The following is a 12,082-nucleotide window of genomic DNA, read 5'->3' on the forward strand; positions in this document are numbered from 1 at the left end:
TCAGTTGCTCTGTCCTCTCATTACTAAGATATGCGAACATAAGTGAGTAAGTTCGCATTGTGGATATGATACCAACAACCTCCAATAGTGATATCCGATACTCATTGGTCTTGTATGTGGCATCAATGATTAATACAGACGAAAAGTTGACAGACAACTCTAGACTTTTTGGATGAACCCAAAGAATACTCGTGATTTCGTTGGTGTCTGGATTTGTACGATAATTATGGAGGTATTCTTTCTTGATTAATTGATCCAAGACATATTGAATAGAATTTAGATCGCCTCGTTTAGCGAATTTATTTGTGAAAATGGTATTGTAAATGCTTTTGATCCCCGTAGTGTTTGACGAGTCTCTTTCCTTCAAAATACTAAGAATTTCATTAGGTGTGGTGTTGTTGGCCATGTCAAGCACAAATTCTTTCTCTATTGGTTAAAACCTACTCGAGTACCTATGACCATCAATATATTCTACTAATTGATGATTATGAAAAGCACAGATAACCCTTAAACCCTACATCACACCATTTGGAGGTATTGGTATACCTCGCAGCTCAAATGGACATTCACATTTTTTAGTTCCAGTATTTATTTTTAAGGATTGTCTATCAACTAGATATCGTGACAGTTTATACTTTTCATCTCTTTCACACATAAGATGACACTTTGGTAGCTTGTCACCTTTTAAATTAACAAAATTTTTAATAACCACTACAATACCATTCTTCGGACCAACTGTCTTTACCCAATTTATCATATCTTCTCTACTTTTAAATATCTATATATAAAAAATATAACAAAGATATATAAGTATGACATTACCAATCTTAATATAATTTCTCTACTTATAAAATAAATAATGAATATGCATAAAACAATGATAATAACTAACCTGATCTATGGTAAATTCGAATGTATAATTACAATTGTTGTTGGAGATATCTCCATCAGGAACATCATTCTCAATTGACCAACTATCTGAAAATAAACCCAAATAGTCATCCATAGTTTCCTTTTATGAATTATGAAGAGTAATGACTAAGAAGATAACTATGTTTCAGGAAGAGAGAAAGAGAGGTCGAGAGGGAGATAGCAGTGGAGGGAGATGTGAATAAAGAGTGACTAAAAATAAAGTGTGAGAGGAGGATTTAAAGGGAGAGGTTTTGACATGTGTCAAGAGTTGAAGGGTGGGTAATTTAAGTGGAGGGGAAGTTCTGACATGTGTCAAGAGTTGAAGGGTGAGTAATTTAAGTGGAGGGGAAGTTCTGACATGTGTCAAGAGTTGAAGGATGGGTAATTTAAGGGGAGGGGAGGTTCTGACATGTGTCAAGAGTTGAAGGGTGGATAATTTAAGGGGAGGGGAGGTTCTGACATATGTCAAGGGTTGGAGGGAGTAATTTAAAGGGAGAGGGTTGTTTTGACATGTGTCAAGGATTGGAGGATGAGTAATTTAAAGAGAGTAAGGAGTTCTGACATGTGTCAAGAGTTGGAAGTGGAGTAATTTAAAGGGATGAAAGATTTTGACATATGTCAAGGGTTGGAAGTGTGTAATTTAAAGGGATAAGAGATTTTGACATATGTCAAGGGTTGGAAGAGGGGTAATTTAAAGGGAGAGGAGGTTCTGACATATGTCAAGCGTTGAAGAAGGATAATTTAAAGGGAGGGGGTGTTTTGACAGGTGTGAATGGTTGGAGGATGAGTAATTTAAAGTGGGTGAAGGAGAGAAGGTTTTGACATGTGTCAAGAGTTGGATGAAAATAATTTAAGTGTCGAATTAAGAAGATAATTTAAAGGAAGGGAGAGATTCTGACATATGTTAAAAATTATATAAAATAAAAAAAATTGGTAAAAAAATTAATAAACAAAATTGATTAAAGAAATAAAACTAAATAAAAAAATAAAAAAAATTAAAAATAATAAACAAAATTAATTAAAAAAATAAAACTATCTAAAACATAAAAAGAAATTAAAAATAATAAACAAAATTAATTAAAAAATAAAACTAACTAAAACTTAAAAAAATTTAAAAATAATAACAAAATTAATTAAAAATAAAACTAAATAAAAAATTAAATAAAATTAAAAATATATATAAGTATTAATGAAAAAATAATAAATAAAATTAATTAAAAAAATAAAACTAAATAAAAATTAAATAAAATTTTAAAAAATATATGAGTATTAATGGAAAAATAATAAACAAAATTAATTAAAAAAGTAAAACTAAATAAAAATTAAATAAATAAAAAAATATATAAGTATTAATGAAAAATAATAAATAAAATTAATTAAAAAACTAAAACTAAATAATAATTAAATAAAAGAAGAAAAAAAAGAGGATAGAAATGGGATTTGAATGGGAGAGAGAGGGGGGAAAGGGGTGTGCGATGTCATGTCAGAAGAGAAGAAGGGGAAAGAAATTTGCAAAAATAATATAAGCAACCAGGTTCCTCGTGTACGACACGTCGACCCATCCCTTCCCACTCACCTAAATAGTTAGCTAGCTCAACTAGCAACTTGTTGGATGGAAGATAGCTTTTGTCTTTCAATTAAACACGATGCATTTACCAGACTCCGGAGTATGCATTTAGTATTACTATAGGATTAGATCGGATTAAAATATTAAAAAGACGTTTTTTTTTGTTTTTTTGTTTTTTTGTTTTTGCATAATACAATGATGTTGTGTATTTTAGATTTAACTTTACATGATTTTATTTTTGAACTCTTTCTAAAAGTATTTGGTCATCTTACCTATTTTAAGGTCTTCTTGTAAGTATCCCGTCAACCTGATCTATCTCGGGCCCATCCCTCAACTTCGTTCAAAGCCACCTCATATGACATCTGGTCTGCACCATGGATCTGATACCATTTGTTGGAATCGAATGATGTCCACATATCTCCACAATAACATGATATTATTTGCTTTGGGCCTATGCCCTCATGATTTTACTCTTGGACTCTCCCCAAGAGACCTCATTTTAATGAAGATATCCTATATCTTTTTAACCTCATGATCTTTTCTAAATTTTTTCAATATGAGACTTTGATTGAACCTCAATATATTTAAATATGAAGGATTATTGAAAGTGCTAAAAGTGGATGAATAGTGCTCATGATTTATATATTTTTTGGAAAAACTTGATTAGAACAACGTAGTAAAATAAGGATAAAAAGAAAACAAATGCTAACCCTTTTTAGTTTTACTTGGTTTGAAGTCTGTGACAACTTCTACTCTAAGGCCCGCGATCGACGATCGCTTTTGTTGGACAATTCACTATTAGTTCATAACTTACAAGTACAAAAGACGATTACAAGAAAATTATAATTTAAGTGCTCTATGAAGAAAAATTATACGAAAACTAAGGATCCTGAGAGTCATGCTTTCGGTCGTGGGAGTCGCGTCGCGAAGTCGTAGGATCATCTTTGAAACAACGCACAAGAGAAGGATCACGAGAATGAGTTGTATTCAAGGTACTGCTCGAAGACTGCTTTTATAAGTTGTTGAAGGCGCCTTCTAGACCATTTAAGGCGCTTCCAAGTGTAAGTTTTATCCCCAAAGTCTCAGTCACGATAAACTCCACAATCTTTAAAATTTAACCTTTCGAAGGCGCCTTCAAGGTACTCGAAGGCGCCTCCGTACCCAGCTCCAAGGCGCCTTTAGCTGCTTAGAAGGTGCCTTCGCGCCCTCCCGTGAGAAGCCTTCGACCAGGGTGTCTTAGGTGCCTCCAACATCATAGGAGGCGCCTCGAACACTGTTCATCTGAAGCTTCTTTTTGTTTTTCACTTTTTGCAAGGCATGTTAGTCCAAAATACCAAAGATACCTTGCAAAACAAATTTAGCATAATAAAATATAAATTTAGTTGTCTCTGGACTGTCTGGTTTTGACTTTCAGATCTTCTGAAAACCATAGGTCTAGTCGACTCCTACTATTCTCTTAACAGGGAACGCATCCTCATCTACTCCTTTCAGGAGAATTTACCTTTTGTCAAACCGGTCCTCCAAATTGTTTGGACTTTTGTTCAGCGTCAGAGACATTAGGACTTTCCACTGGATCTCTGATTCCCGACCCGTCTAATCTTTCGCTTGGTGTATGCGACCCCCAAGACTTTCACCTAGTGTCCGCGACTCTAGGATTTCGTTTGATGTCCTCGACTTACCAAGTCTTGCCCAATCCCATGGACGAGGACTTCGTTGCCTAACCACAACTAGAACTTTTCCACCTTTTGCCTAGCCTCAACTAGGATTTTCACTTTGCCTAAGATTACTTAGGACTTTAATTTCCTGCACACTTAGTTCAACTCGTTAGATCACAATACAGCTTAACTTTGAATCTTTATCAATATCAAAACACTAATTTGATTAGCTAGCGCTTCCAGTACCAACAATCTCCCATTTTTTAATTTATGACAATATAGTTCAAAGTTAAGTAAAAACATTCAACAATATAAAGTAAGATTTGTAGAATGAATAACAAATAACAAGTTTTCAAGTAACATTTTTCAAGGGAAAAAAAATAATAAGCTTAAATGCTACTCACTCTCTCTTAAATATATGTTACTTTTTTTCAAACTAAAACTTTTATTTTACTTTTAACACATTTTTCCCCCCTTTGACATATATATAAAAAATACTAAGTAGAGAGAAAAGTTGTTAAATTGTATAAAATACTATCTAAATTTGAAATTTTAACTTTTATTTTTTTTTAAAAAAAATTGACCTTTGTTAACTTTTACTCCCCTAAAATGATCACTTAACTTTCTTTTCAAAAAATTTCTTAGATAGCATTTGGTTATCCCTGCTTCCATTTTCATTTTCAGGAAAAAAAAAGAAGAAAATTACTTTTAAACATTTTCTATTTTTCTAGAAAATACTATCTATTTTTTTATAAAACAAATGTGAAAAATGCAAGTCAAACATTATTTTATAGAAAACACACATTTTCTAGAAAATATAAATGAAAAACATGTTAATCAAATGCTCCCTTAGCTTTTAAAAAGAGTTTCCTTACTAAACATTTAGCTAATTTAAAAAAAAAATCCATTGAAAAATATTTAGCTAAATACTTAGCTTGAAAGGACTTTCTTTTATGTAGCTTTAAGAAAATTTCTTTAAATGGTATTTAGCTTTAAGAAATTTTTTTTTGAAAAGATATTTAGCTTTATGAAAAATACTTAGCTTATCCTTTTGAAAAAAATACTTTTTGAAAATACTTAACTTAACTCCATTTACTCCCCTTTAATTAATGCTAAAAAAATGGACTAACTTTTAAAGTAATTGCTTAAGTAATTACTCTAAGTAATTGTCTTAATTTTAAGGGGAATGTAAGTTTCATAATTAAAATTAGTCAACCCTAAAGTTCATGTTGGAGAAATCCCAATGGTCCATGAGACTATGTATTTTGGTGTTTGGGCAAAGAGTTTAAGTTAGGTTCACCCTTATATTTGATATGTATATTTGAGTTGTGTAGGTTTGCAGGATACACATATGACTCAGCTTGATATGACTTCGGGTCTCGTGAAGGATGGAGCATTCGAGGGACCGTGGACAAGGCAGCAAGGACAAGGGCTGACGGAAGCGACTTCGAGGTATATGCGAAGCATGACATTAGGGATATATGAGCCGCGGACTTGAATGCATTCGAGGGACAAGAGCCAAAGGAAGTAGGCTTGAAGGCAATATGTCAAAGCTGCGAAAAAGAGTCAAGTGAGTCGTATGGGTACGAGTGTGAGAGAAATGTACTCGGGAAAGGAACCCCTAGGTTTGGGGTTGTGCCAGTAGACTGGTACTGGGACCAGTCGACTGGGGTGATCATAGAAAGGTTCTGTGCTCGAACGGCTGGGACCAGTCGACTGGTGCAAGGATCAGTCGACTGGTAAAGAGCCGTTGGCCAGGCACAAGTCAATTGGTGCAAGGACCAGTCGACTGGTAATGGTAAAACAACCTTGTTGTTTCTTTCCCAAACTCTATAAGATGGAGCTTGGGATGACTGGTCAAGGTGATGAAATTAGACTTGGTTAAAGCCTAATTAGTAGTCACTAAGTGCTCAAGATTTCCTTAGTGTCCAAGTGTTCTTGGTTGAAGTTGTGGTGAGGTTTCTCCACCCACAAGAAGTTGCTTAAGTAGCCGGAGTTTGCCGGGGGCTAATCCAACTATGAATAGGGATCACCCACCTTACGGACAACAATGGAGTATGAGCCCTAATCTCCGAATCACGTTAAAGGAAATGTGTTAACGGTTTGCATTTCTTTCCTTTAGTCTTTAACTTTCGTATTTGTATTTAATATTAGATTTCTGCTGCGTAACTAACAAATACGTAGGAAACAATAGATTGGGGGCAACGACTATTCAACCCCTCTTCTAGCCGGCTACAAGATCCCCAACGGTTCAAACATGAAAAAAAGTTTTAAAACAAATTTAAATAATTATCTATTTTCTTGATTTCTCATCTCACCCTTTCTAAGTTATCAAACATGTTAAGCTTATAAGTTGTTGTGGGATGAAGTTAAGTTAATCTTAATTTTGGGTTGATTTTAATCTAAAGTTTATTAAAAAAAAAATTAGGATGAGAAATTAATTAAAAACATTAATTAAGTTTTAAAAAATAAATGAATTTGAATTTTGAGAAATATTTAAGTTTGAATGATTAAATTTAAATTTTACAAAATATTTAATTTTTAAAATTAATTTAAGTTTGAAAATTAATTAAGATTTAATTAAGATTTTGAAATTTATTTTTGAAAATAGTTAAGATTTTAAAATTAATTAAGATTTTAAAATTAATTAAAATTTATTGAATTTTTTAAAATAACTATGTTTTTAAAATTAAGTTTTGAAAATATTTTTTTGAAATTAATTAAGTTATGAAGATAATTTTATTTTTGAAATTAATTAAGTTTTGAAGATTAAATTAAATTAAATTTGATTAAGTTTAATTAAGTTTAGTTTGATTAGGTTTAATTAAGTTTTGTTTGATTATGTTAAATTAAGTTTAATTTGAATTTGATTTAGATTGACTTAGTTTGACTAATTTTTATTTTTAACCTAAATTAATCTCACATTTTTCTTGATTTTCAATTAGGAAACCTTATGAGTTTTGTGAGATGATTTATCTTTAATTTAGAGCGAAATCTATGGATTGATTTACATTTGAGTTTGACTTAAGTTTAATAGTTAGTCGATTAAATATCTATTTCGATAATCGACTTTCAGCCTATGGAGTCTTTTAAGGTATTGGAGCAACAACCACTTATAGATAGAGTCTTTTAAGGAAATTGGATATTTAATTTTCTTTCTAAAAATCCTTGGTCTAACTAGTCAAATTTCGATCAAGCCTAAATCCTTACTTGACCCGAATGTTGGATTTTGCCAGTTTTCTAGACGGGTAAGAAATTAAATTTTGTAATCTAATTATTGATGGACTTATAGTGGAATCGTCTTCTGAGCCAAATTCAGATTCATTACTTTGCTCGGCTTCATTCTTGGACTCAATTTCGGCAGCATGAGCTTGTACTGGTAAAGCAAGGAAGCTCGGTTGTTTGTGTTCTTCATCGGAGTCTTCCTAGGACTCGAACCACGTTGCTTTCAAAGCCTTCCTTCTTCTTTGCTTCTGGCTTGCACATTTTGGTTTGTAGTGCCCCTTCTGGTTACATGCACCCATAGCAGGTCACTTCTGATTTGGGCTTCATGGTTTATTTCAGACCTGGTTGATTGCTCTTGAATTAGATCATCTTTTTCTTCTTAATCATTTTCAGAACTAGGTTGACTAGTTCGTCGGTGATCTCGTCTTCATCTTTGGAATTCTATTTGTCTTTGGATTTGGGTTCCGGTTGGTACTTGGGCTTCACTTTTTTAGTTTTGATTTTTCCTGTAAGTAATACGATACCTTTCTCGGTCAGAAATGCATTAGTCTGTTCATGCAGTTCGAATTCAGAAAATAATTCGACTAATCTAATTAAAGTGAGATCCTTAGATACTTTCTGTGTACCATCAATGCCCACAAGGTATTCCTTGGAAATGCATTTAATTCATACCTTATTATATCGTGGTTCTCTATCTTTTGTCTGATAGCATGGAGGCCGTTGAGAAGATCATAGATGCGAACGTGTAATTGGCTCGCCGATTCACCCTCCTACATTTTTATATTATATAATTTATTTAAAATCAAGTCTCTTTTACATACTTTTGTATCGAAGGTCCTCTCGTGTAGTTCAATTAATTTCTCCCATAAGTCTTTTTCACTTGAGAATGGGCCGATCGGTTAAGTTCTTCTTTGGTCAAGCCGCATTGGAGAGTTTGCATGACTTTGCATCCGCCTTGATCTTCCTTCTTGTTGGTGAGCCCCACATATCAAAGGGGATGAGTACTCCATTTTCGATGGATAATGTGAATCTGATTTAGATTATGATCCACATTTCCACTTGGCTCTTGAGATGATACTCCATTCAACCCTTCCAGTAATCAAAGTTCTCGCCAAAGAAAAGCGGCGGGCGAGCGGTACTATAACTTTCTTGATGGGGTCATTTAAGAATCTTGCACAACAAAAATGGAAAGTAGAGAGTTTTGGTTGCTACTCGGAAAACCTAGAGGTTCCACTGTACAAAAATTTTGTACAAAGTTCTGAACCTTTTCCTAGCTACCATGTGTTCTTTTAAATTAAATTTTGGATCGCCTGCGGAACTTAACACGTTAGATCCAAAACTTAATCTATTTGTTCTTTTAGGTTTTGACTTGGATCTCCTGCGGAACTTAACACGTTCGACCCAAATCACCTTAAGTTATTAATTCCATTAAATATTAATTTCCATAATTGGTTCCCAGTACTGACGTGGCGAGGCACACGACCTTCTTGGATATGGGAGCAACCACCACCGACTAGACAAAACCTTTTATAGAAAGCTAATATTTAATTTCCTAAAATAACTTTAGGTTAACCGAAAAGAACAATCAAATCACAAGGAAAAGAAAAAACAAAAGAACACAACATCGAAAAACATATTCGAAATTCTAGAATCGTAAGCCTCTTTTATTTGGTATTATTTCCATAAATAACTAGTATGATGCGGAAAGAAAAATTATTAGTTATACCTTGTAGAAAAACCTCTTGATCTTCTACCGTATTCCTCTTCTAACCTCGGACGTTGTGTGGGCAACGATCTTCCGAGATGAGAAACCACCAAGCACCTTCTTCTTCTCCTAGCTAGGTTCGGCCAACACAAAGAAGCTTCACCAAGGACGAAGAACAAAATACCAACCAAGCTCCAAGGGATACAAGCTTTCTCTCCTCCTTCTTCTTCTTCTCCAAGTAGTATCCGGCCACCACAAGAACTCCAAGCAAGAGATAAGTTTCGGCCACCACAAAAGAGGAAGAAAGGAAGAGGATGGCCGACCACAATAATTTTCTTCAAGGATGAATAATTTCGGCCACCACCAATGCTCCAAGGGATGCTAGAGATGAGACTTGCTTTCTCTCCTTCTTCTCCTTCCTTGATCCGGCCACAAACAAAAGCTCCACCAAGAAGATAGGTTTCGGCCAACAAGAGGAGAAGAGAGAAAGGGAAGGGCCGGCCACCACACCAAAGAAAAGAGGGAGAAAAATAATAGAGGTTGTTCACCATGAAGGCACCCCTACCCCTTCTTTTATATTCCTTGGCTTTGGCAAATAAGGAAATTTATTTATAATAAAATTTCCTTAACTTTCTTTGACAACAATTAATTAAGAAAAAATTAAATAAATTTTCCTAATTAATTGTATGTGGCCGGCCACCTCATGTAGAGTAAATAGGATAATTTTAATCAACAATTAAAACTTCCTTTTTTGTCTTTGGAAATTTTAAAAAATAAAATTTCCTTTTAAAATCCCTTCATGGTTGATAAAAAGAAATTTCTATAATTTTAATTTTCAACATGTGAATAATTTTTCAGAGAAAAAAAATAAAATATCTTTCCAATCTACAAATAAGGAAAGAAATCTAATCTCTTTCTTTTAATCTTTTTGTAGATCTTTTTAAAGAGAGATATTTTAATTTTAATTCTCTGTAATAAATTATATCTTCCACATAATAAAAATTAAAATTAAAATTCTTTTTAATTTAATGGGGGCCGGCCACCTAAGCTTGGGTTCAAGCTAGGGCCGACCACCCAAGGCTTGGTCGGCCCTAGCTTGAACCACAAGCTAGCTTGGCCGGCCCCTTTCTCATGGGTATGAAGGTGGGTATAGGTGGGTATAGTACTCTATAAATAAGAGGCTACGATAGGGACCGAGAGGAGGAATTGGTTTTGGTCTCCCGATAAAATTAAGCATCCCGTGTTCGCCCCGAACACACAACTTAATTTTATCAATAATAATTCATTCCACTAGAGAACTATTATTGAACTACCGCACCAATCCCAAATTACATTTTTGGGCTCCTTCTTATTATGAGTGTGTTAGTCTCCCTGTGTTTAAGATATCGAATGTCCACTAATTAAGTGAGTTACTGACAACTCATTTAATTAATATCTTAGTCCAAGAGTAGTACCACTCAACCTTATTATCATGTCGGACTAAGTCCACCTGCAGGGTTTAACATGACAATCCTTATGAGCTTCTCTTGAAGACATTATCAACCTACTATCTCTAGGACACAGTTTCCTTTTATAATTAACAACACACACTATAAGTGATACCATTTTCCAACTTATCGGGCTTATTGATTTATCGAACTAAATCTCACCCATTGATAAATTAAAGAAATAAATATCAAATATATGTGCTTGTTATTATATTAGGATTAAGAGCACACACTTCCATAATAACCAAGGTCTTTGTTTCTTTATAAAGTCAGTATAAAAGAAACGACCTCAAATGGTCCTACTCAATACACTCTGAGTGTACTAGTGTAATTATACAGTCAAGATAAACTGATACCTAATTACACTACGACCTTCCAATGGTTTGTTCCTTTCCATTATGGTCGTGAGCTACTGTTTATAATTTATAAGATACTGATAACATGATCCTCTGTGTGTGACACCACACACCATGTTATCTACAATATAAATTAATTGAACAACTACATTTATCATAAATGTAGACATTTGACCAATGTGATTCTTATTTCTAGATAAATGTTTATACCAAAAGCTAGGCTTTTAGTATACACTCTAACAGAGAGTACCAAGACTTGGTCTTAGATTAGTAGTGCGAGAGTAGGAAAGGAGGTAAAAATCAGCTCGAGTAGTGTTGCACTAATTTCGAGAAAGTTTGACGAATTGACAAATTTGTCAGGAGAGGTTATTAGACCGATTCTGACTTATGACAAAAATTTGGAAATGAACAAAAAAGATTCCTCGAATGGTAGTTATACCAGTTCAAAGTGTCACCCCTCTGATACCAATTGTAGGATTGAAAGCGCTAGAGGGTAGGGGTGTGAATAGCGCTCGTGACTTTCACATTTTTTAAAAAAACTCGATTAGAATAATGTAGTGGAATAAAAAAGAAAAGAAAACAAACGCTAATACTTTTTAGTTTTACTTAGTTCAGAGCTTGTGACGACTGCTACTCTAAAGTCTGCGATTGACGATCGTTTTCATTGGGCAATTCACTACCAGTTCGTAACTTAAAAGTACAAAAGACAATTACAAGAAAATTATAATTTAAGTGCTCTATAAAGAAAAATTATACCGAAGACTTAAGGATCCAGAGGGTCACACTTTCGGTCGTTAGAGTTGCGTCGCATCGCGGAGTTGTAGAATCATCTTTGAAACAACACACAAGAGAAGGATTGCGAGAATGGGTTGTATTCGAGGTGCTGCTCGAAGTCTACTTTTATAAGTTGTTGAAGGTGCCGTCAAGATCATCCAAGGCGCCTCCAGGAGTAAGTTTTATCCCAAAAGCCTTAGTCACAATAAACTCCGTATTCTGTGAAATTTATCCTTTCAAATGCGCCTTCAGGGCACTCGAAGGTGCCTCCGTGCCTAGCTCCAAGGAGCCTTTAGCTGCCTGGAAGGCACACCCACTCCCTCTCGTACGAAGTCTTCGACCAGGGTGTTCGAGGCACCTCCAACACCATAGGAGGTGCCTCAAGTACTGTTCACCCGAAG

This window comes from Zingiber officinale, chromosome 9A (genome assembly GCF_018446385.1).
Source record: "Zingiber officinale cultivar Zhangliang chromosome 9A, Zo_v1.1, whole genome shotgun sequence".
In the NCBI taxonomy this organism is placed as follows: Eukaryota; Viridiplantae; Streptophyta; class Magnoliopsida; order Zingiberales; family Zingiberaceae; genus Zingiber; species Zingiber officinale.